Below are 27,492 nucleotides of genomic sequence, written 5' to 3'. Positions count from 1 at the left end.
TTTTGTCTCTGAGTACTTTTCCTGTCTTGTAGTCAGCATTATCCGATATGAGTATTGCTACACCTGCTTTTTTTTGGATGTTATTTGCTTGGAGTATTGTTTTCCAGCCTTTCACTTTGAATTTGTTTTTATCCTTGTTACTTAGATGAGTTTCCTGTAGGCAGCATACAGTTGGATTTTCTTTTTTAATCTATTCTGCTACTCTGTGCCTTTTTATTGGTGAGTTTAATCCGTTTACATTTAGTGTAATTATTGATACTTGTGAGTTCCCTATTGCCATTTTATATCTTGCTTTCTGTTAGTTTTGTGTCTTGTTTGATCCTTCTCTTTTGTTTTTCTATCTTTTGTTTTTATTTGGTTGTATTCCATACATCTTTCCTCTGTTGGTATCTTTTTTATCTCATGTGCTTCTGTGGTGGTTTTTTCAATGGTGGTTACCTTTGAGTAATGAAAAGGGTCCCTACTCTGTTCATTGTAGTGAACTATTTTGTGAGTACTTTTGCACTCCATCGTCCTTTGCTACTGTTAATCTCCATCTTCTCCCCCTCTTTCTTTTTGTTGTTTTCACAGTTTAAATTTGGTTTTATTGTGTTCTTCTTGGAGCTTTTACTTGTGGCTCTGTTTTTTTTTGTTCTTTGTATCTGATTGGAGAACCCCCTTTAGTAATTCCTGGAGTGGGGGTTTTCTGATGATAAATTCCCTCATCTTTTCTGTATCTGTGAATGTTTTTATTTCTCCTTCATATTTGAAGGATAGCTTTGATGGGTATAGTATTCATGGCTGAAAGTTCCTCTCTTTCAGGACTTTAAATATTGGGGTCCACTCTCTTCTAGCTTGTAGAGTTTCTGCTGAGAAATCTGATGATAATCTAATGGGCCTTCCTTTATATGTTGTATTCTTCTTTTCCCTGGCTGCCTTGAGAATTTTTTCTTTGCTGTTGGTTTGTGTCAATTTCATTATGATATGCCTTGGAGTAGGTTTGTTGGGGTTAAGAAAACTCGGAGTTCTGTTTGCTTCTTGAACTTGAGGCTTTAGTTCTTTCCACAGGCTTGGGAAGTTCTCATCTATTATTTGTTTGAGTATGTTCTCCATTCCATTTTCTCTCTCTTCTCCCTCTGATATACCTATTATTCTTATGTTATTCTTTTTGATGGAGTCAGATAATTCTTGTAGGGCTATCTCATTTTTTTAAATTTTTGAGTCTCTTTCTTCTTCTCTCTGTTGTGCCTCAAGTTGCTTGTCTTCTATTTCACTAATCCTCTCTTCTATCTGACCTGTTCTATTAGCTAAGCTTGTTACTTCGTTTTTCAGCTCGTAAATTGAGTTTTTCATCTCTGTTTGATTTGTTTTTATAGTTTCAATTTCCTTGGACATATATTCTTTGTGTTCATTGAGTTGTTTTCTGAGCTCCCTAAATTGCCTTTCTGTGTTTTCTTGTATATCTCAGAGGATTTTTAGGATTTCTATCTTGAATTCTCTGTCATTTAGCTCCAAGGTTTCCAATATATTAAATTTTTTCTCCATAGATTTTTCCTCATCTAGCTGTGTTACCTCTCTTTCTTTTGTATCCATGATATTCGATTTTCTCTTCCTTAATGGCATCTGAGGGTGGTTTTGTTGATAGTATCAATGAGATTTAATAAAGAATAAAAATTTTTAAAAAAATAATAAAAAAAATAAAAAATCGAAAAGAGTTGTTCTTTTAAAAAAATTAATAATGAAATAAAGAAAAATAAAATAAAATAAAAATTTTTTTAAAAAAGGAAATTATTCCCCCCCCTCCTTTTTTCCTCTCCTCTCCTCTCCCCTCTTTCTTGAGAAAATCTTGTGGTGGACTGTGAATTATAACAAACAATGCCTGTGATGGAGGGCCTGAATTGGGGAAAAGTAATAAAGGGGCAACAAAAAAAAAAAAAAAAAAAAAAAAAGAGCGTATGGACCCACAAAAAGCAAATAAGGAAAAAATTTGGGTCAAGAATAAAATGATTTGCTTTTAGGTGTTGGTTGTCTAAGAGTTATGATGAGAGGATTAAGAGGAAAACAGAAAAATGGGGGGACAAATTAAAAAATTACTATTGTATTTAGTGGAACAAGAACTAGATAATATGGAGAGCCAGGGATGGTAGCACTGCTAGTGAGTTAAAAAGGTGAAGTAAAAACCCCCCAAAATGCCACAAACATAAGTTTGAGTCCCAGATAAGATAATTTGTTTGTTATTGAGGTTTGAATGAGAGGAGATGTAAAGGAGAAAGGAAAAAACTAATATAGAGGGAGAAAAGAAAGAGAGAGAGAGAAAAAAAAGAGGGAACCACTAAAAGAAGAAAAAAGAAAAAAGAGGAGAGAGAGAGAGAGAGAGAGAGAGTTAAGGGTTTTGGAGTGCAACCCTCATAGAGAGAAAGGAAGAGAAGAGAAAAGATAATGGGAGATGTAACACTTATGGGTAGTGTAGTTCAAGGAGAGGAGAGAGTAAGACCGGTAGACAGTTAATCAGCCAAATTGGAGGAGGAAAAAAAAAGTATCAAGAATGAAGATAAGAGAAACAAACGAACAAATATAATAAAATGGGATAGGTTATAAAGTCTGCAGATTATTCTTGATTTTGAGAAGTTATCTTCTTGCTTTTTCTTTTCTCTCCCTCTTCCTGGTCGGTGACTCTGTATCCCGGGTTTTGCCCCTTTGGCACGCTCAGGTGGAGGTTTGCAGTTGATAAGTCTCTATGGCAATGTCATGTATTGTGCTTTAGTCTCGTTGGCAGTCGAAGCTCATTAGCATTTATAGGCTCCGACAGTGAGAGAGTCCGTGTTCCTGGAGCCTTTCTCCTAGTCTTTCCTTCCTCAATTAGTAGCCTGATAATCCAGCTATGGGGTTGCTGCTGCCTCTGCCTGGATAGTAAGAGGCTCAAAGAGCTGGCAACTCCCCACTCTATTTCCACTCAGCACAGGGCTCTGGGTAAGGCTCAGTCAGTCAGAGCTGCTAGCATAATCAGGCGGGCTTTCCGCCCACTCAAAGACCTCTGGCTCTGCCACTCTGTCCGGTAACACAAGCGGGCGCCCACTTCCGGGGAGCTTGGAGGAAACTCTCACTCACTGGCTGCGCGCGCAGACCAGGATATCCGGCCAGCAGTCTCACGCTCTGAGTGAAACCCCCAACCGCAGGGAAAAGTTGCAGCGTTGGAATTGAGTCTCACTCCGTCCCCGTGCGCGGCTTTTGCAAGGCGCTGGGGCGGCCCAAGATTCTGCTTTGGCCCACACAAAGGCCCCTGACTCTGCCCCTCTGTGCGATAACATGGGCGCGCACTGCCGAGGCACTCGGAGGAATCGCTCACTCCTTATCTGCGCGCGCAAACCAGGATATGAGGCCGGCCGCATTTCCCTCTGAGTGAAACACCCTCCAGCACGGAAAATCTCCACCGTTGGAATTAGTTCTCACTCCCTCCCGTGCGTGGCTTTCCCAGGGCGCTGGGGCTGCCCAGAGACTCTGCCCTCGGCCCACAGAAAGGCCTCTGACCCTGCCTCTCCGTGGGGCAACACGGGCACCCACTGCCGGGGCTTAGGAAGAAATCTCTCGCCCACTAACTGCGCACCAACCAGGAGACCGGGTAAAATGGCAACGCCGCTTGTCTTTCTTTGTTTGGGTTGGCGCGAGTGTTAGCTTGTATTGCCTGGGTTGCCACAGGATCAGATTTTCCTCGGCTTGGATCTCCGTGCCACAGCCTGGTTCGGCCGTTTGTGTCGTGGCCTGGATGTATTCACCCCCTTTGCCCGCCTCAGTTTCTATATTCACAGTTACTAGAGAAAGCTGCCCTGTTTAGGTTAGTGAGGAAGGTGGAGCATTTCTTACTCCCTATTTCCTTCGGGGTTTGGTTATATTTTTAGCCAATTTTTCACTCAATCATACCTTTGGGTGTATTGCGAAGCATCTGGAAGCTCCAAGTATAGGTTTTTCTGTTTCTGGTTGAAGATCTTGTTGAGTTTTGGGGGAGATTTATCGGTATCGCTTCCTACACCGCCATTACTCTGACGTCATCTCCTAGTGGACCTTTTTAATTAACTGATCCATCACCTAGCAGGACTACTCTTTCTGTGTGGAGTGGCGGATCTTTATAGAAGCACTAGATAGTCAGCCCTCCCTGTAAGGGACCTTCCAGCTTCAGTGGCCAGAGAGAAGCAGAAAACGGCTTCTGAAGGGCATGCCTCACATTAAGAGGACTTCTAGGAGAATTCAGGTATTGCTGGTCTAACAAGAGGAAGTTCTGTTTGTTTGTTTTTAATTGACTTTATTGGGGTGACATTGGTTAATAATGTTACATAGGTTTTGGGTGTACCATTCCATAATACATCATCTGTATATTGCACTGTGTGTTCACCACCCCAGGTCAAGTCTCCCTCCATCACCATTTATGTTGTTTATGTTGACAGGTTGATTGCTGTTTATACTATAAGCAGTATAAATAGATGTTTTGGCCACAGAAGCTTTTGTGAGGCAAATAGATATTAGGAAATATATATAGGCAGTTATGTTTTTAGACTGTAGAAAAAATATGTTTGGAACATTTGTTTCCCCCTTAATCTAATTTTAATTCTAAGTCACTCATTTTCTGATTTTGGGGTTACATCCTAGTTGAAATCTGCTGGTTTAGATAGATCTTTAGATAGAAACATTTAAAAGGACAAACCCAAAATGTATTTACTATCTACTGTATTATTATTTATGGACCCCATATTACTGACTATAAGCAAAATTGGAAATGTTCTTGGCTTGTCATAGTTTTAGTTAATCAGTGTTTATGAAGTTAAATATTATAGTCAAAGAAAATTTATAATTTAAAGGATTTTTAATTTTTTATTTTACTTTGTTTAATTACCTTGCCAGTAAACAGCATATTCATGCAGGGTTATTATTGTATTACTCCAGTTCTTAGCCACTGTGTTGAAGAGTTCTTATACATGTTAACTATGCAAAAAGCTCTACAGTATTAAAGCTCATCTTACAAGTTCAACAATTTTTATTGACTGGCAATATTTTATGTATTTTTAGAATTAAGTTTTGTTGAAATTTATGACAGCATCTCTTAAATGTTTAAATCAAGGTAATAATGATTATAATTAGTCCATTGGCATTAAGTTTATTTGAGTCAGCATGACTTCAAAATCTACCTTTATTTATAAAATTTTTACCTGGGGTTATAAAAACCTTGTTAAAAAGATAATAGTTTTATATGCTGTTAAAATGAGTTATGCTGAGATCATATTTGCTTACAAGGGGTTCATCTAGATGATAATGGGGACCAAAGTAAGTTTCCTCCTGGTAATAGAGGTCTTATTTTTTTTCCTGGTGTATCTCACAATACTTCCAAACACATAAAATCTTGAAAAAAACTAATGGTTCATTCAGAAGATCAAATAAACCATGGTCTTATTGGTTTATTTTATTTTATATTTTTAAAGTACTTTGGTAGAAATTACTAATCTGTATATTTTAAAGTGATACAACCTCAGAACCTTTACAGTATAACAGTTGTTTTTAGCTCTCTTGGGGTTATGTGTCTGATGAAAGTGATGAAGACATTAGCCCAGGACAACTTGTATTTGCATACCTAACTTTGCATAAAATTTCCTGGGGTAATAGAGCCCTAGAACTCTTATTCAGTTAGTCTCCAAGGAAATAGTCATTGTAATGAAGCTAATTTTGCAAATACTTTGAAAGGTATTATTTATAAATAGTTTTAAGTAAATATTGTTGTGGTTGATATTTAGAAATTTTCATTTACTGCTAGGCCACACTTATTAATAGTTTTTATTAAGATAAGCTTTCAGAATTTTTGTATAGAAGTCTGCTCTCAGCCAGCTTTATTAATCAATCAGTCAACAAATGCATGGTTAGCAATTACTATTGTGACCAGCTATGAGCAAGTCCAATAGTGAAATAATACAGGAGGTCCTTAAGTTACAATAGTCCTCAAGTCCTCAACATACCACGTTTTGAGTTTATGATGCTCATTCCCATAAAAACTTGAAAAAATATAAACACGTTTTGGCTTATGCCATTAGAATCATATTTATGGACTACGTGGGCAAACTAGTTTGGTTGCCTGTGGCAGAAGAATACGCAGTAATGCGGCATATGAGTGAGGGGTGTTGGCATCCCTCACTATGCTTACCTACGCCATTTTTTGGCTTACTTGTGTTTTTATGTTCTAGATTATGATTTTACAACTGTGTTAGGATAGGTAAGTGACTGAGGCTAGGGTGTGTTTCGACTTACACCAAACTCAGGTTACGTCACTCTCATAGGAACAGTATTATGTCATAATCCAAGGACACCTTGTATTGTACCTTTTTTTCAGATTTATTTTCTTACATTCATTGAAAAGCTAGCAATATTTGCTTAAAGATGTTGAGGATTTTGCATTTTCTGGCATATAAATCATATATCTACAACTTTGCCCCCACAACTGGCAAACTACTTTTGAATTCCCAAAAGAATTGGTGTCATTCTGCAGTGGGGTCATAGGTCAACACTATGAGGGAGAGTGTTCAGAATCTTTCCATAGCGTTTGCCTCAGGAAAGCTGTGCCAGTAAGTGGGAGCCTATTCCTCCAGCACACCGGCCAGGAAGAAGTTTGACAGAGGAAGTTGGATTGCCACCTTGAAAGAAGAGCTTCTGACTAGTGGGTGCATCAGTCAGGGTCCCAATAAGAAATTGATGGCACATTCAATAAGGATAATTATAGAGGAATCCGTTTACAAAGAGATCATTACACCAATTGGGGTAGGGAACGCATTATAACAGTGCAGGAAACTGTGGCTGTGAGCAGGGGGTTGTCACTACCGCTCCTCGGTCTGAAGGGCCAAGACGAGGGAGAGATTACCAGAAGCTGGAGAGGAGGGAGTCACAGAGAGCAGGTCACCTTCTGTCCAGGGACACAGCCAGCCCAGGGTGACCTCACACTGCCACCCCCCCTCAGATCTCTTGCTGGGCTCTCTTTTGGCAAGAACTCAACAAGAGTCTTATACAGGTCAGCCTCCCAGGACAGAAAGTGACAGAGTAAATCTTAGAGCCAAGGGAGGGTTTCTCCAGGCAACCTCAACACGTAGTTAAATGTTTGAAAATCCGTCCTTTTTCAATCATAAATGACTTTTTTTTAAGTGTGTGTATGTGTGTGTGTGTGTGTGTGTGTGTGTGTGTGTGTGAGAAAGAGAGAGAGAGAGAGAGAGAGAGAGAGAGAGAGAGGAATAGACAGGGACAGACAGATAGGAAGGAAGAGAGATGAGAAGCATCAACTCATGGTTGCGTCACTTTAGTTGTTCATTGACTGCTTTCTCAAATGTGCCTTGATAAGGAGAGAGATGCCCCAGCTGAGCCAGTGACCCATGGCTCAAGCCAGCGACCTTGGTCTCAAGTTAGTGACCTTTGGGCTCAAGCCAGCCACCATGGGGTCATGTCTATGATCCCACACTCAAGCCAGCCACCCAGCATTCAAGCTGGTGAGCCTGTTCTCAAACTGGTGACCTCGGGGTTTAGAACCAGGTCCTCAGCATCCCAGGTCAACACTCTATCCACTGCACCACAACCCAATCGCACCACAATCTGGTCAGGCATTCACATTTTTTTTTTTTTTTTTTTTTTTTACAGAGACAGAGAGTCAGAGAGAGGGATAGACAGGGACAGACAGACAGGAATGGAGAGAGATGAGAAGCATCAATCATTAGTTTTTTGTTGCGACACCTTATGTGTTCATTGATTGCTTTCTCATATGTGCCTTGACTGCCGGCCTTCAGCAGACCAAGTAACGCCTTGTTCGAGCCAGCGACCTTGGGTCCAAGCTGGTGAGCTTTGCTCAAACCAGATGAGCTCACGCTCAAGCTGGCAACCTTGGGGTCTCGAACCTGGGTCCTCTGCAACCCAATCCGATGCTCTATCCACTGCGCCACCGCCTGGTCAGGCCACAATTTTTTAAATTGTGATAAAACACTGTAGGAATAAAAAATGCCTTTCTTTACTTTTCTGTTCTTTGGTTTAATAACTAAATTAACATAAGACAGAAAAAAAACAAACAAACTGAATCTTGTATGGATGGAAGCCCCATAAAAATATGATACTCAAAGAAGTGACCACAGGAAGCTTTTATACCTTTTGACATTTTAGACAAAGAAACAATAATTTTTGAAGAATTGAGAGGTCAAAAGGGTTTGGGCTAAAGATAATAAATTGTTGAAGAATAATAAGATTTGTTTATACCATCTTCTGGACCCTAACTTCCCTGTTTTGTGATAAGGATGCCTCTACCCACTGGTAGAGGGAGGGTACCTTTCTTGGCAGATTTAGCTCCTGCTTCAGAGGCACAAAGAAAGGTCGGAGCATCCTTCTGTATCAGCTGTTTCTTAATTACCTTTATCCAAAATAATCAAATGACAAAGTGGCACATTTTGGGTTGATATAATCTGAATCCCTTCGATACATATCCGATAAAATTTATCATCTTAACCGTTTTAAGTATACAGTTCAGTCACGTTCAGTACATTCTCATTGCTGTACAACCAATCTCCCTATTAACCAACTCCCCATTTCCTTCTCCCTCTAGCTCCTGGCAACCAATTTTCTAACTTTCTGTCTCTACGAATTTGACTACTCTAGCTACCTCATATGATTGTACTCATATAGTATTTGTCTTTTTGCATGGATGGTATTTTAAAGATGGTGTTCATAGGCATTTTGTAGAAATATTTAATATTTGCAGTCATTTACACAGCATTTCATCTTGGAAGAATGCTCTACTTGCTAGAGATTCCAAATGTGACAGATTTGCAGCATAAGAAATAAAAACAGAAATAGGGCATTAGAAATGCAGCCGACAAAATCAGTGTACTTCAAGGGTAGAGAAAAAAATAAGCATTTCCCCTTCTTTCCCAAGATGTAAAAGTGCTGGGAGGCAGGAGAGAGAGGTTGACAAGGCAAGTAGATGGACATGTGCATTGCAAAATTGTCCCTTAGGCCATCCATCCATCCATCCATCCATCCATCCAAACCCCAAATATTCATTTAAGATAACTTACTTCGTTCCCAATGCAATGCTAGGCACTGGGGAAGTTAAAGAGAATAAAGCAGACAGAGCCTCTGCTCTGTCCAGACAGGGAGACAGAGACAATGAGTACAAGACGATGAGTGTTATTTAGTGGGGACCACAGGGTACAAGGAAGGCTCCTCCTCGAAGAGTAATGCATAAGGAGTAGGCATTAGCTAGGAAAGGAGGGTGGAAATACACTCAAGTGGGGAAGATGAAGGCTGTTTTAGGCCAGGGAAAAGCATTTACGAAGGGTGGAAGCATATGACAAAGATACATTTAAGGAACTATGATTAGTCCATTATGACCTGAGTTGGTACATGTCATGGCCAGACTTACAAATCATGCTAATGAGCTTAGATTTCTATCTGAAGTCAAGTGGTAAGACATGGAACAGTTTTAAGCAAGAGTGACTAGAACAGGTTGGTACTTTAAAACAGTGGTCCCCGGCCCTGGCCGGTTGGCTCAGCGGTGGAGCGTCGGCCTGGCGTGCGGGGGACCCGGGTTCGATTCCCGGCCAGGGCACACAGGAGAGGCGCCCATTTGCTTCTCCACCCCCCCCCTCCTTCCTCTCTGTCTCTCTCTTCCCCTCCCACAGCCGAGGCTCCATTAGAGCAAAGATGGCCCGGGCGCTGGGGATGGCTCCTTGGCCTCTGCCCCAGGCGCTGGAGTGGCTCTCATCGGGCAGAGCGACGCCCAGGAGGGGCAGAGCATCGCCCCCTAGTGGGCAGAGCGTCGCCCCTGGTGGGCGTGCCGGGACCCGGTCGGGTGCATGCAGGAGTCTGTCTGACTGTCTCCCCGTTTCCAGCTTCAGAAAAATGCAAAAAAAAAAAAAAAAAAAAAAAAAATTAAAAACAAAACAAAAACAAAACAGTGGTCCCCAACCCCCAGGCCGCGGACTGGTACCAGTCCATGGGCCATTTGGTACCCGTCTGCAGAAAAAGAATAACTTACATTATTTCTGTTTTATTTATATTTAAGTCTGACCAATGTCTTATTTTTAAAAAAATGACCAGGTTCCCTCTGTTACATCCATCTAAGACTCGCTCTTGACGCTTGTCTTGGTCATGTGATACATTTATCCATCCCATCCTAAAGGCCAGTCCGTGAAAATATTTTCTGACATTAAGTAGGTCCGTGGCCCAAAAAAGGTTGAGACCACTGCTTTAAAAGTATCACCTGGCTATAGTTTTTGAAACATAGTGAAGAGGGGGAATACGGTAGTCAGGGAGACTGGTGAAATTGGCCAGGACTGGACAGTGTCCGTGGGCGTGGAAAGAAGGTTGACTTGACAAAGGGATGCAGAGGGTACAGTCAATAATACAGCATTTGGTCGGACTGGAAGTGATCTGTGTGTGTATCTGCAGTCATAGGAGCCATAGGATTAGATGTGGCTGCTTGTATTTTAATTCACAGTTGTTCCTTTAAACTACTAAAGTTGTGCCTTCTCCATTCACAAGATGTCTAGTTTGCAACAAGACAGCAGATCTTTTGTACCCTCTTGGAACACTTATTCCAGCGGTTTGGAGTATTTTACTGTAAGTATTTAAGCAGGACACAGAATCTGGATTTCACTGTCTTGTTTCTTTTTTTTATTTTTTTACCTTTTTTTTTTGGTATTTTTCCGAAGCTAGAAACGGGGAGAGACAGTCAGACAGACTCCCGCATGCGCCCGACCGGGATCCACCCGGCACGCCCACCAGGGGGCGACGCTCTGTCCACCAGGGGGCGATGCTCTGCCCCTCCGGGGCGTCACTCTGCAGCGACCAGAGCCATTCTAGCGCCTAGGGCAGAGGCCAAGGAGCCATCCCCAGCGCCCGGGCCATCTTTGCTCCAATGGAGCCTCGGCTGCGGGAGGGGAAGAGAGAGACAGAGAGGAAGGAGAGGGGGAGGGGTGGAGAAGCAGATGGGCGTCTCTCCTGTGTGCCCTGGCCGGGAATCGAACCGGGACTTCCACATGCCAGGCCGACACTCTACCACTGAGCCAACCGGCCAGGGCCTGTCTTGTTTCTTAATCTGCTCTATGAGGGGGTTGGATTGCAAACCTCAAAGACTGAATCTAGGTCCGACCTTTCTGAACCCACGGAAGCTAATCAGAGGCACTGGCCCACTCTGCCCCCCCCCCCCCCCCTAGGCTGCTTGAGCTGCCAGCTGCAGTCCTGGAGGAGTTGGTGGGACGTCCCGAGGAAGAACTTTTATACGACTTCAGCCCCAGGAGCAATGCAAAACTAGTAGCCAGAGACAGCCATGCCTATAAACTTGGCTTCAAAGCCTGGTCTCTTTGGAATTTGCCCAACTTGTCACATGGTGAGGTGACGTACCTTGAACACAGGGGGTTCTTTAACTGGAACCAATTTCCCTTTAATTTATCCTCTCTCAGTGGAAGAAGATGTATTGAGTACATGTCATGAGGTAAACATAAAATGTACTGAGCTATAAAGTTCGTTATGCTTTTTCCTCAGAAATTTTAGTCAGTATTGGAACTCTGGCTGGGCAAAGACACTGGTACAATCTGCAGGAACAGTGCTGGGAAGATTCTGCCTATGACTTACCTGCTGGTGCTATCATGAGCTTCCTGCAGGAAACCAGCCAGGAGGCAGATGTGGGGGAGCTTATCCACCCTTTTAACTTGGGCCCTTTTCATTGGGATTGATATTGCCTTTTTCTGAATTCCTCTCATAATTCACCTTTACATATATTTTACTCATTAATTACTTAGATGAATTATAAGTGCATTTTATTTTAGTCCACTAGAGGGAACCAGAGGGACTTAGACATTGGAGCCAACAAGATATAGCTAAGGTTCTTAATGTAGTATTAGAGAAATTTCCAGCGGATCTCAAAGCGAGCTTACTATCAGAATCACTGGGGGAAGAGGAGGTGTTTTCGGTTTTTATTTTTAAAAAATATATATATGTATTTTATTTGTAGAGCACCTATAGGTTCACAGCAAACTTAGAAGAAGGGTAGTTTTAAAAACATGTAGCTTTTCAGACTCTGCCCTGATTCACTAAATCAGAAGCTTTGGAAATCTCTATGATAAGGGTCAGTGGAATCCTTCCCTTTGTAAAAACTCTGCTTAACTACATAAACTTAGAGCCAAGAACAGGGGCAGGAATACATTAAATACTATGTAGCAAACACAGCAGGATATAAAACAGAGACTAGTGATAGATATGTTTATTACCTTGAAGATGTTGATATTTTTACATTTATGACATGTACATATGTCGTGAACTTATCAATTTGTACACATTAAATATATACAGTTTATTTTGTGGCAATTATGCCTCAATAAAGCTGTTTTTTTAAATACCTAAACAAAATCACATGTAATTATTGCAATTTAAAAATGTAATAGGCCCTGGCCGGTTGGCTCAGCGGTAGAGCGTTGGCCTGGTGTGCGGGGGACCCGGGTTCGATTCCCGGCCTCTTCCCCTCCCGCAGCGGAGGTTCCATTGGAGCAAAGATGGCCCGGGCGCTGGGGATGGCTCCTTGGCCTCTGCCCCAGGCGCTAGAGTGGCTCTGGTCGCGGCAGAGCGATGCCCCAGAGGGGCAGAGCATCGCCCCCTGGTGGGCAGAGGGTCGCCCCTGGTGGGCGTGCCCGGTGGATCCCGGTCGGGCGTGCATGTGGGAGTCTGTCTGTCTCTCCCCGTTTCCAGCTTCAGAAAAATACAAAAAAAAAAAAAATGTAATATAAAGTATATATTATTTCTAGTAGAATATATTGTATTAATAATAAATAATATAAAATGTAAAAATCCAGAGGCTCACAAGGATTTAAACATAAAAAAGATAGAAGTTAAATAATTGTCAATATTTAGATGATGAATCATATATTTTTCCAATTAAACAGTTTCAATTGTTAAAGAGAACCCAAGTCATTTACTTAGCTGCATAGGAAAATCTGAAAACTACAATGAGAGTAAGACTTCCAGCTTCAGAAATGAGATTTCAGGGACCTCCCAAGTCAGGAAACAGTATATTATTCCAGAAACAAGCATTTCAAGAAAGACCGCCAGATTCCCGTGGATCTCATCCAGGGACTAGAAATGAATGCCCTGGTCAGACTGCCATTAGGCACAGATGTTTCCCCAGTAGCGGGGACGTCCTGCCAAACCGGCGCGTGCACACAGCTGCTTACTAAATCACAGGAAGAAAAGAGGGCACAGGCATCGTCATAGGCAGGGATTTAATAAAATTTTTCCTCATAAAAAGCAGTTTAAACTAAAATGGAAGTAATCTTATTGATTTATAGGAAAATGTGTTAAAAAAACCTAAATAATATGGAGAACATTAGTAACCCAGTTTAACATTGCACTGCACTGCCTGCCCCTATGGACGCTGCTGGCCCCATGGAAATTTACAATTTTGGGTTTTTTTATGTTTTTTAATTTTTAATTTTTATTTTTATTGAACTTATTGGGGTGACGACACTGGTTAACAGTATTATACAGGTTTCAGGTGCACAATTCTAGGACACATCATCTGTACACTGTAGTGTTTGTTTACCACCTCATACAAATTTATTTGTTTAAATCAACATCATACAGGCAGAATCCTGGTGATCAGAGCTGGTCTTTATAACAGGTCTCTGAAACTTAGCTCAAATATCAAATAAACACTCTAGAACACCCCTACTCAGGTCTACCCTAACTGGGTATTTGCTACAATCTCCCGGTCTGAATTGTACTTCTTGATGCCAATGTATTTTCTGTCAAAGGTCAGAAAGAACACCTCCTGACTTACTGCTGCATCTGAACACAGAAGGAGTCTGAGCACAGTCTAACCTAAAACATTTCTCCTAAATGACTGTTCTGGATCAATAATTTTAAAACCATGATTTTAAAAAGTTGCAAAGCCCAATAGGCCAACAGCCCCAGATAAGTAGAGGCAGATTGGCAGCAATCATAGAGTTCTTTATTCTTTCTTCACAGGTTAATTTACTGTGTATGGAGGGTCCTCATACACTTTTATAGCCCAATCTACTCAATCATAATACAGTCTTGTATTATGTTTTATGTTACGGAACTATTTCAACTCAGAAAAACAGTAGAGTATTGGGAGATGAGGTGGAAGAAGTTATAGAGGTAAATCTCATTTTTTAAACAAATTCATTCTCAAAGTAGCACTTGGAAGGGAGGTTATGTGAGGGAGAGCAATATAATAATTTATACTGACTCTTACAAGTAAAGCATGTGAATGAATAAAATTCCATTCCTGCTAACTTGATTATACAATCATGCATTGCTTAGTAATAGGGATACGTTCTGAGAAATGCATCATTAGGTGATTTTGTCATTGTGTAAACATCGTAGACTCCACTTACACAAACCTAGATGGTGTAGCCTGCTACACACCTAGGTCATATGGTGTAGCCGGTTGTGTCTAGGCTACCAGCCTAAATAGCATGCTACTGTGTGGAATACCATAGGCAAATGTCACACAATGATAAGTATCTGTGTATCTAAATATATCTAAATGTAGCAAAGACACAGTAAAAATCTGGTATAAAATATAAAAACTGGAACACCTGATCAAGCACTTACGGTGACTGGAGCTTGCAGGACTGAAGTCGCTCTGGCAAGTCAGTGAGTGGGCGTGCAGGCCTAGGACACTACTGTACACCACTGAGGAGGTCATAACACTGTACACTTAGGGGACATTAAATTTCTAATATTTTTTTTATAACTTAACCTTTGCTTACTGTAAATTTACTTTAAAAACCTTTACTTTTTTAAAAACCTTTTGATTTTTTTGTAATAGTTTTAAACACAAATACATTGCGAAGCTGTACAAAAACATTCTCTTTCTTTTCATCCTTATTCAATAATCTTTTTTCTATTTTTAATTTTTTTCACTTTATGAATTTTTTTGTTAAAGACTAAGACACAAACACACACATTAGCCTAGGCACACAGGGCCATCAATAATGTTTTTCCTCTTTGTATCTTGTCCCACTAGGAGGTTGTCACAGAGCTGTCTCCAGGAGCATTATCAACAATAAGCAAAATCTTGAAAGATATCTTATTCTCCACTTTGTTGGCATAGCAATTCAAAAGGCCATTTGGGGGGGAGGAGCTGGGTCATCTGTGGTTTCTTATTGGCCTGTAGAACACCAGCAGTGTGTGGTGGTTGGTATGCCGGGAGGTCCTGGCGTGCTCACTGTGCCAGATCACAAAAGGCTGCAATATTGCTCCCAGGCATGACTGCTATTCTGTCCTTAACTGAAGTCAACTGGCATTGACTTCATCATTTTATGTATAAAGTGTTTTCAGGCATCTGTTTCCAGAATAGGAAGGTTTCCTCTATATTAATATCTGCTCTGGCAAGTAACTTTCCCCCACAATTAGTGCACCTAGAGTTTCCAAAAATTCTTTGGCTGCTTTGACATCGGCACTTGCAGACTCATCACTCACTTTCACGTTATGTAATGAGCAACAATCCCAGGGCTAGCCATAATGCAACACCGCAGCCGAGTCTAGGCGTTTCTTTCTGTGTTTGTTGTGCACACACCTTCTGTTGTGGCAGTGACTGTAACGGTGCAGGGAGGGACGCACTTCCGTGTCTGGTCTTCAGTCCAGGTCATTAGAAGCTTCACCATGTCTGACCTAGGCCCTTCTCAAATTTTTTGTTAGTCTCGTTGCCTTCAATGAAGTGAATCTTTTAACAGTTTCTGTCAAGATTGTAAATGTGGTGGAATGGGACGTGCCTGACTGGCAAGCGATGATCATCACTGATGTTTTACTTTTTCAGTCGTTCATCACTTTTCATTTAATTTCCATGTCAATCACTAGATGTGATCTCTTACTGCAACTTCAGCAGTAGATGTTGTATGTCTAGAGGCCGTGATGAACAAAAACTCTCAAGATTAAATCAAGCACAAGGGAAATGATGCAATCAAGAGATGAGTTTGACAGGAGGTACGTGAAGCTGCTGCTGGTATAACACTGCATACTGTTTTACAGCATTTGTTTTATAAGTAGAAAGAGTACACTCAAAAACCACAATAAACTACAGTAAAAACGTAAACCAGTAACATGGTTGTTTATTATTACTATCAAGTATAGTGTATTGTACAAAATTATGTGCTGTACTTTTATACAACTAGGAGCACAGCTGGTTTCTTGACACTAGCCACACCACAGAGATGTGAGTAATGCATTGCCCTGTGATGTTACAATGACTATGACATCGTTAGGTAATAGGAATTATACAGCTCCATTGTAATCGATGGGACCACTGTTGTATATGCAGTCCTTCACTGACAGAAACATCATTATGAGACACATGACTATGTCATTTCCTAGGTAATCATGTTTTATTTTGAGAATAAAAATTTAAAAAGTTTTTTTTATAAGAGTAGGCCATTATTTTCTGCTTTGAAACAACAAATTCCAAGTTTCCTGTAGATTTTAATGATACTGAGTATCAGAATATATTTGTCTATCTAACTGATGGATACCAGAGGGGAGGGTGGCTGGGAGACTGGGTGAAAAAGCTGAAGGGATTTAGACATACAAATTGGTAGTCACAAAATAATTACATGGGTGTAAAATACAGCATAAGGAATACAGTCAATAATACTGTAATAACTATGTCTGGTGCCAAGTGGGTACATAAAATATCATGAATCCACCTTGTAAAGCAGTGGTCCCCAAACTTTTTACAGAGGGGGCCAGTTCACTGTCCCTCAGACCATTGGAGGGCTGGACTAAAAAAAAAACTATGAACAAATCACTATGCACACTGCACATATCTTATTTTAAAGTAAAAAAACAAAATGGGAATGAATACAATATTGAAAATAAAGAACAAGTAAATTTAAATCAACAAACTGACCAGTATTTCAATGGGAACTATGCTCCTCTCACTGACCACCAATGAAAGAGGTGCCCTTTCTGGAAGTGTGGCGGGGGCCGGATAAATGGCCTCAGGGGGCCGCATGTGGCCCGTGGGCCGTAGTTTGGGGACCCCTGTTGTAAAGTATATGATTGTCTAACCATTGTGTTATATACCTGAAACTAATACAAAATAATATTGAATGTAAACTGTAATTGAAACATAAAAAAGAATAGATCTCTCATAAAAGAATAAATGTACACTGTTTACCAGAAGGATCTATTTTGTTCCTTTGCCTGCTCCTATATGATAAATATTTTTCTCTTGTCAGTGTGTGATTGCAAATGAAATACAACTTGCAATAAGTTAGTTGGATGCAAACCCCGGTAATTCCTACTAGACTGGCTTGGCTAGAGGACAATAGCTCTTGTTTGAAGTTCGATACAGCTCCAATCCCACAAGATCATTTAAACCAGGGGTCGGGAAACTTTTTGGCTGAGAGAGCCATGAACACTACATATTTTAAAATGTAATTCCATGAGAGCCTTACAACGACTTGTGTACATTACGCATTATCCAATAAAAATTTGGTGTTGTCCCAGAGGACAGCTGTGATTGGCTCCAGCCACCTGCAACCATGAACTTGAGCAGTAGGGAATGAATGAATTGTAACACATGAGAATGTTTTATATTTTTTATGTTATTACTTTTTTATTAAAGATTTGTCTGTGAGCCAGATGCAGCCATCAAAAGAGCCACATCTGGCTTGCGAGCCATAGGTTCCCGACACCTGATTTAAACTGTCAGCTGGTCCTACAACAGCTGCCTGGATCCCAGTTTCAAAAACTCCTACACTCCAAACTTACATTTTAGAAGAGAAACGTTTTCCAATTTTAAATGCCACCTCTCATTCGTTTACAAATCTTATTTATTCAATCTCTGATTTTGTCACACGTGAACCACTTTCCATTGTGCCCTGTCTACCCAACCCAGTGAGAGATATCCTTAGTGGGTTACATTTCTCTTTTCCTTGGAATGGGAATGTAGTCTTCTAATCCTCTGTAGCATAGTGATTCATACAGTTCTTACCATTCGTTGGAAGTTGGCACTTTATGTGATACATTACAGAAGCATCAGATTACAGTTAATTTTCCCTTGATAGTAAGTAAGCTTAGAGCATGGATTGAACTAGGGTCGATGTGATCACATAAGACAACTGATGTCAGGTAAGGATAGAAAAAAGATCCTTCTCTGGAGCTCTGAGGTCACTCTCTGAGGAAATGATGGCGACATTTCCTAAGAGTGCTGGTGTCTTTGGGAGAGTAGAGTCTCCACCAAAGTCCACAGGGGAGTCAGGGACAAATGCAACACTGGGCCTCAGCTGGTGGTTCAGTGGATAGAGCGTCGGCCTGGTGTATGGATGTCCCAGGTTTGATTCCTGGTCAGGGCACATAGGAGAAGTGACTATCTGCTTTCCTTCTTCCTGCCCCTTTCTCTCCCTCTTTCTCAACTGCAGCCAGTGGCTCGATTGGTTTGAGCATCGACCCCAGGTGCTGAGGATAGCTTCAATGGAGCACATCAGCCTCAGGTGCTAAAAATAGCTCAGTACCCAAGCATTAGCCCTGGATGGGTTTACCAGGTGGGTCCCAGTTGGGGTGCATGTGGGAGTCTGTCTCTCTATCTCTCCTCTCATCTAAAACACAAAACAAAACAAAATAAAAAAATAAATGCAACGCTGAATAAGTAGTGGAACTGAAGGTGTTGGCAACTGAATCCTTCTTGTCCTGTCTCAGTTAACACAGCCAGCATTTGGAGACTGTTCTGAGCTAATCAACTAGGTCAGGCCAAAGTCAAAAAAGTAAATTTGGATGCCTCAGCCACAAAAGGTGTGCTAAGTAGCTCATATTGGTGGTTTGTGTTCTTGAACCATTAAAGTTTTGAGAGTGTAATACAGAGCTGACAGGAGAAAATCTAAGCAGCAACAACATTTACTTTCATTCCATGTCAGGCTGGAAAACAGTGTGAAGAGACCAGGAGTGGCTGGGGTCCAAATGGCCTGCTTCACAGAAGGGACACCGTTAATTACAAATGCTCCCTTCATTTTAATCAACATTTGGGGTTGAAAATATCAGGGGACAAAGAGCTAAACCTGGCAATAAAGACAGGCTTTGTTCATAAATATTACTGGGCTGAGACTTCTCACAAAGTTGAAGAACTGGGTCATAATAAATCCTATTTGATTGTGTTTGTTTATACTGAATTGTGGCTATTTTTGTGTGATCAATGAATGATAATCTTATCAGAGTTTTGAGAAATAGTAAATTCTCAGGAGGAAGCATGAGTTCAGAGGAGAAAACCTGGCAGAATGTTTGGTACATAAGTCAACTAACTCTACTAATTAGTTGTCGCCAGCTGCCGTCAACAGCTCAGTTCTTATACAGGCTTTTCAGTGTGAGTTTTAATTTATTCTGGATTGGTTTACTAATTTATTGTGAATTATCTTAACTGATATAAAAATGTTAGGCAGGTAATTTATATTGCCACTTTTGATAGTTTGGTAGGTTGAGGGAGGTGGTGTGTATATTTATTTAGCTCTCAGCCAATAAGGTATCCTTTAAATTACTTAACCATGCCATGTTTTAGCAGGGGTACAAAGCAATGTTTCTAATGGAGTCCTTTTCATAAGTTCAGAATATTCTGTTAACAGCACTTTATTATACTTCTCCTATATCACAGTGAATCTTTTGTGTTTGTATATAAATGTTTGTTTGAGTCTTCAAAAGAATGACTTTTCTCTTTGAAACACTAAAATCTTGAATAAATAGATTTCTTTAAAGCCAGCCTCCCTCCCTCCCTCCCCTTCCTTCCTTCCTTCCTTCCTTCCTTCCTTCCTTCCTTCCTTCCTTCCTTCCTTCCTTCCTTCCTTCCTTCCTTCCTTCCTTTCCTCCCTTCTGCACTAGTAAGCTGATAGAAAAGAAGAAAACTAAGACCTCCTACACAGAAGTGAAAGAATAATTCCAGAAGGCAAAATTGACTATAGTTTTAAGGTATGTATATTAAAAGACTTTGCATTGCCATTAAAAAGCTAGAAGTAATATAACTTCCAAATAAATAGAGGAAGAAAAGTGGATTGAGAAAAATAAAACAAATCTTAATCTCAAAGAAGGGAAGAAAGCTAAGAGGGAAAAAGGAGGAAAAAAGAAACAGTAGAACAAATAGAAAACATAATATATGGTGCTAGAGAAAAATCCAAATATATAAATAATCACAATAACTGGTTAAAGGCAAATCTTGTCAAACAAATAAAATACTGTGTATGCTCTCTGTAAGAGAAATATATAAACATAAAGACACAAAAAGGAAAAGCAAAGGTTGAAAAGATATACAGGCAATATCTAAACAAAAAAAAGATATAATTAAATTCATACCTAACAAAATATAATTTAAGGATCACATTAAAATGGAGAAGGTTAAATTTATCAGGCTAGTATAACAAATCAAAACTTGTATGCACTTAATGAAGTCTCAAAAAACATAAAGTCAAAATGGACAGAACTTTAATGATGAATTGATAAGTCCATAAGTATAGTGGGAGGTGTTAAATATCTCTTATAGTAAATGATAGATAAGGCAGGCAAAAATATCTGTAAAGGGACAGAAGATTTAAAAAGAAAATTCACACTAATTGTAAAAATTAGAGTATACACATGTCTTTGAAGTACACATGAAACATTTTGGAAATTTACATTGTGCTGTCATAATCACACCCACTCTGTACAAAGCCTCAAGTCAAAGGCCTGGTGTCATATAGATCACTTCTTTAACTAGCTTAGAGAACCTACATGCAATTAGCTTAAAAATTATTAAACAAGCCCTGGCCGGTTGGCTCAGCGGTAGAGCATCGGCCTAGCGTGCGGAGGACCCGGGTTCGATTCCCGGCCAGGGCACACAGGAGAAGCGCCCATTTGCTTCTCCACCCCTCCGCCGCGCTTTCCTCTCTGTCTCTCTCTTCCCCTCCCGCAGCCAAGGCTCCATTGGAGCAAAGATGGCCCGGGTGCTGGGGATGGCTCTGTGGCCTCTGCCTCAGGCGCTAGAGTGGCTCTGGTCGCAACATGGCGACGCCCAGGAGGGGCAGAGCATCGCCCCCTGGTGGGCAGAGCTTTGCCCCTGGTGGGCGTGCTGGGTGGATCCCGGTCGGGCGCATGCGGGAGTCTGTCTGACTGTCTCTCCCTGTTTCCAGCTTCAGAAAAATGAAAAAAAAAATTATTAAACATAACTATGAAAGTCCTATACATTAAGATATTTTTTAAAAAAATCACACACACCTGAAGGTTAAAGAAAAACAAAAAAAAAATATAAAACATTAGAATATGAACAAAGTCTTTGGGCATTCAAATAAAATTGTACTTAGAAAAATTTTATATTAGAAGAGCCGGATCAGGTGGTGGCGCAGTGGATAGAGCATTGGACTGGGATGCAGAGGACCCAGGTTCGAGACCCTGAGGTCGCCAGATTGAGCGCGGGCTCATCTGGTTTGAGCAAAAAGCCCACCAGCGTGAACCCAAGGTCGCTGGCTCCAGCAAGGAGTTACTCAGTCTGCTGAAGGCCCGCGGTCAAGGCACATATGAGAAAGCAATCAATGAACAACTAAGGTGTTGCAACGCGCAACGAAAAACTAATGATCGATGCTTCTCATCTCTCTATTCCTGTCTGTCTATCCCTGTCTATCCCTCTGTCTGACTCTCCCTCTGTCTCTGTTTAAAAAAAAAAAAAAAAAAAGAGGGACATAACTAAAGATGCCTAAGAGTCATTATAAAAAAAGTCAATAAATTTTAAACCTAGATAAGATTCTTATGAAATATAAGTTGCTAAATCTACCTCAAGAAGAAATAAAGAATCTGAATAATCTACCAAATAAATGAAATAGTAGTTAAAAAATTATTGCACAAAGAAATTCTGGCTTTCAGATAATTCCAATCTTATACAAACCCCTTTAGAGAACAGAAACTGTGGGGCTACTCCCTGACTTACGTTATGATGCCAGTATGACTTGATACCAAATCTAGACAAGGACGTTGTGAGCAAAATAAAAAAGGCAAAGAAATAAAACAGGTCATCCTCAACCATGACCATAGATACAAAAACAACAAAAGAAAATTTGTATTAGCAAATGAACCTGAAAAAATATAGAAAGATACTATACTATGATCAAATTTCATTAATCCTACAAATCTAGTATTGTTTTACATTTAATTTGTTTAAGGTGATTTGACTGGGTGGTGGGCACACAATGCAATAAAAAATTTTTGGCCCTGGCCAGTTGGCTCAGCAGTAGAGTCAGTAGAGTGTCTGCCTGGCGTGTGGATGTCCTGGGTTCAATATCTGGTCAGGGTACACAGGAGAAGCAATCATCTGCTTCTTTACTCCTCTCCCTTCTCTCTCTCTTTTTCTCTTCTCTCTTTCTCTTTCCCTTCTGCAGCTATACCTCAAATGGTTTGAGCAAGTTGGGCCCAGGCACTGAGGATAGCAGCATGACCTCACCTCAGGTGCTAAAAAAAAAAATGGCTTGGTTGTCGAGCAATGGATCAGTGACCCCAAATGGGCAGAGCATCACCACTTAGGGGGCTTGCCAGGTGGATCCTGGTCCAGGCTCATGCAAGAGTCTGTCTCTGCCTCCCTGTTTCACATGAAAAAAAAAAAAAATATATATATATATATATATTTTAAATTTGTTTAAACTTTATAAATTAAAAAAATGTCATGTGATTATTTCAATAGAGCAGGAAAAACATTAGAAAAATTCATTTATTCAGATCAGAAAAATTTTGGGTACTCTGATAAGAGTTATTGTCACAGCTTGAGTTCTTCAAGAAGAAGACTTCGAGATAGAGATGAACAGATGGGTAGTTTATTAGAGAGTGTTCTCGGTGTTGGCAATATGGAAGGGGAAGGAAGGAATGAGGATAAGGCAGAGGGAGGAGTTGCGCCTCAGCGTAGCCTCAGGCAAAACCCTAAAGGGAGCTCCTATGTGAGGCTGGTCTGTTGGATTTGTTCTGACTTGGAGTAAGTAGGTTTGCCTTTATAAGTTATGTCAGCCAGTCACCTGAGGTGGGTTGCCCCAAGAGGTGGGTGTGACTTCGGAAAGGTCATACCCTTCTTTCTCCTTCAGCAGAAGAGGAGGAAGGTCAAGGGCTCTCTACTAGTACTCCTAGCTGCTGGGAGAATTACTTCAGCTCAGAAGGGGGACTTCATTGGCATCTCAGTGTCCACTACAAGCACATATAAAAAGGCTCCAGCAGACATCATATTTAATGTCAAATGTTGAAAGTCCCTTTAAGGTTAGAAACAAGACAAGGAGGCCCATTATCACTTCTACTCAGCACTGTGTAGTGAGACATGAGAAAGAAAAAATTTAAGGATTGCTTAAAAGAAAAACAAAGTGAATATGATTTGCAGGTGATATGAATGTTTATGAAGAAAATAATTTATAAATAAATTATTACAATAAAAAAGTGTCAGGATTCTTGGGCACAAAGAACCACAATATGTATATGTATATATACACATACATATACATATACATATACATATACCAATATATACCTACATACACATATACATATACATATCACACATGTATATGTATGTTCCAATGGCATTTCTATACACAAGCAATAATTATTTAGAAAATGTTATTTAAAAATGCTATTTACCTTGACAGAAAAATGTAATCTAAATCAAAATAAATCTGATAAAAATATGTAATCTCTTTTATGGAAAAAATAATAAAACTTTATCTAAAGATATTTAAGAATGTCCTAAATAAATAGAAAGTTATACATATATATGTCTATGGTTGAACTCTGTTCTATAAAGATTTCAATTCTAGCAAGTTGATCTATAGACTTGAGGAAATTCTAATAAAACAAAACTCCCACTGTGGTTTTGTGGAATTTGACAAGATGATTTAAACAGAAGAATAAAAGACCTAGGCAGGAAGACTTGCATAACTGGATATGATGACTTACTATCAGACTATATAATTAAGAATATGATATTGATGCAGGAGGAGGTAAATAGACAAATGGAGAATGGAACAGAATAGAGCTCAGAAAGAAATCCATGCATATATGGACTTGATTTGCACAGATGATTGGAAAAAGAATCAACTATTTCATAAATCGCTTAAGGACAATTTTTTTTTCCCATAAAGTAAAACAAAACAAAACAAAAAATTGAAAATGGATCCTACCTAACCTTGTATCAGAAACAAAAATCAGTCTGGGTGGTAAAAGACATAAGGTGAAAGGCACAAACACACAATTTTATAAAATATATAGGGAATATTATCAAGTTGTTGAGTAAGGAAGGGTTTCCTAAAGAAGATACAAAAATAAAAATTATTGAAAGGAAAGATTAATATACAAAGCTACATTAAAATTAAGAACTCAGGTAATCAAAAGACACAATAATGAGAATAAAAAGGCAAATCCCAAGTTGGAAGGATATTTGCAACCTATATTATTGACAATAGATTAGTATCTGGAGTATAAAACTTTGAAGAATCAATACCTAAAAGAGAAAACAAAGTAAAAATGGAGAATACTCATGAACCAGATATTTACAAAAGAGGAACACAGAAAGTTCATAACATATCAACCTCATTAGTAATCAGGCAAATAAAACTAAAATTAAAATAAACTATTTAAGTTATCAGTTATCTTTTGACCCCAACCCTAACAATAAACATTTATTATCACGTAGTTTCTGTGGGTCAAGAATTTGAGAGTGGCTTAGTTAGGTGATTCTTGTCTGGATGTCTCATGAAGTTGCTTGCTAACTCCCAGAAGTTAGCTGGACTCTAGTCTTTTTTTTTTTGTATTTTTCTGAAGCTAGAAACGGGGAGAGACAGTCAGACAGACTCCCGCATGCGCCCGACAGGAATCCACCCGGCACGCCCACCAGGGGGCGACGCTCTGCCCACCAGGGGGCGATGCTCTGCCCCTCCAGGGAGTCACTCTGTCGAGACCAGAGCCACTCTAGCGCCTGGGGCAGAGGCCAAGGAGCCATCCCCAGCGCCCGGGCCATCTTTGCTCCAATGGAGCCTCAGCTGCGGGAGGGGAAGAGAGAGACAGAGAGGAAGGAGAGGGGGAGGGGTGGAGAAGCAGATGGGCGCTTCTCCTGTGTGCCCTGGCCGGGAATCGAACCCGGGACCTCTGCATGCCAGGCCGACGCTCTACCACTGAGCCAACCGGCCAGGGCTGGACTCTAGTCTTCTAAAGGTTTCCTTGGGACTGGAAGTTTTGTTTCCAAGACAACTCACTCACAAGGCTAGCAAGTTGCTGTTGGCTGGTGTCATGTGGAAAAAACTGCTTAAGCGTCCTTACAACACGGCAGCTGGCTTCTCCCAGAGCAAGCGAACCAAAGGAAAGCCAGACAAAGCTACGATTTCCTTTCTGACCACAGGAATCATAGTTTGTCATTTCTGCGGATCAGCTGTCTCTATTGTGGGAGTGCAGTGTTTAAGTAGGTGAAGATCAAGAGGCAAGATTCAATGAGAACAATCTTGGATGTGAGCTACCACAGACACCATTGCACTTCTAACAGATTGACAAAAATGTAAAACTCCTTCACTCCCTGTCATGAAAGGGACACAATTATACTCACTAGGACCACACAGGGAGAAAATCAAGGTGGAAGAGTTATGCATTGCATGGGTCCCTTATTTTCTTGTCATTTTTCTGGAGAGAGAGAGGCACCAGGGCCATTAAGCCATGTTGTCTCTCCTCAACACAAGAGTCTAAAGCAATGGAAACTGTCAGCTGCATGGGGGGGCATATAAACTGGCACAACCATGTCAAAAATATTTTTACATTTCTTAGGAGAGTTGAACTTGTACACAATCTGTGATATAATAATCCCACTCCCAGGATATACTTTAAGGATAGTTTTGCACAGGTGCAATAGAAAACATGTTCACAGAAGCCTTACTCTTAAGAGAAAAAAATTTATAAATAATTTCTAAATGGATCAACTAATTATGGTATATTTGTCAAGTGGAATACTATATAGCAACGCAAAAACGAATGAACTATGGTATGAGTATCAATCTTAAGTAACCTAAAAAACAATGTTGAAGAAAAGATGCAAGTCATAAGGAATATGTACAATATATTATTTAGAGTCTATACATGGGAGATAAAACTATAAAGAGAAGTAAGGGAGGCCCTGGCCAGGTAGCTCAGTTGATTAGAGAGTTGTCTTTTTATGCCAAAGTCGTTGGTTTGCGCCTGAGTCAGGGCATATATAAGAGTCAACCAATGAATGCATAAATAAGTGGAACAACAAATCAATGTCTCTTTCTGTCCTTTTATTCTTTCTCCAAAATCAATAATTTTTTTAAAAGTAAAAGAATGATTAATACATAACATACGATGGTAGCTACTTCTGCAGGTTAGGATTGGGAAGACATTGTGAAGGGAGGCACAAGAGGGGCTCGAAGCACTGGTAATGCTCTATTTATCAAATACCCTGGCAGTTTATTATGATTCTCTCAACTCTACAGATATATTATATACAGTCCTCTTGTAAAAAGGATAAGCTTGACAATAAAAACTTGCAAATGAAAATGTTCTTTCAAAAAAGATACTTGTAAATGTCAGGGCTATTTTAGTGAGCCAACGGATTGTTCTTAAATATTCATCATTATGCATCAAGTGTCATCTCATCCTCTATTCCTCTTCATCAAAATAGAAAAGCACAAATGTACCACGACTGGGAAAAAAGAGCTAAATTTCCTCAGTTCATAAATGTTACCACAAAAGTCCTGGTAATTTGCCCTCAGAGCTCCCTCTGAGTCACTGTCTGGCTCCAGATATTTGATGTAGATTTTCAGAAGAACTGCTAAAATAGACTGAGAAGCATAAGCCCAAATCCAAACTTCATGCAAAAGAACAATTAGAATTTGATTGAAATTGATTTGCTAGGTGAATTCTACTATTTTTCAGGTCTGTGGCATCTATACCACCTTAATATTAAAATGTATATCAACCTCTTTATTCTTCTCACTATTCTGCAAAAGTTTCAGAATACAAATCTCTTTAACTCCCCATGAGTTACCCAGATGGCCCTGTTTGATCAACAGGGTTTTCTTGTTGATAAAAATATCAGCTGAAAGAATATTTCTAAAAATAGAATACATTTTTCCTAATGTGTATACTATCACTAAATGCATTTTAAAGACAATTCTTTCCAAATCATAGATAGCTTTCAATAACATATAGTTATTTTAGGTGTATAATTATATCAAAGTAATTCATTGGCACTAAAAAGATCAGTAGCACAGATTTGACAGACCCACATGTCAATCAGTGTTCTTTGTAAGCAACCAAAATCAAATATGACTGATTAAATCTATAAAAGAATTAATTGGAATAAAATGGAGTGTCTCATTAAAGTGAACAAGGAACTGACCACCGAGGGCAGGAATTAGAGTAGCTCCAGGAATCTCGATGGTAGGACTTACTGGGCAATATTTTTTCTTAGGTACTATTTTGAAAATAAATCAGCGTCGACATTTTTCAGTT

The sequence above is a fragment of the Saccopteryx leptura genome, chromosome 3, assembly GCF_036850995.1.
Source record: "Saccopteryx leptura isolate mSacLep1 chromosome 3, mSacLep1_pri_phased_curated, whole genome shotgun sequence".
Classification (NCBI taxonomy): Eukaryota; Metazoa; Chordata; class Mammalia; order Chiroptera; family Emballonuridae; genus Saccopteryx; species Saccopteryx leptura.
This window is presented reverse-complemented; position numbering follows the sequence as displayed.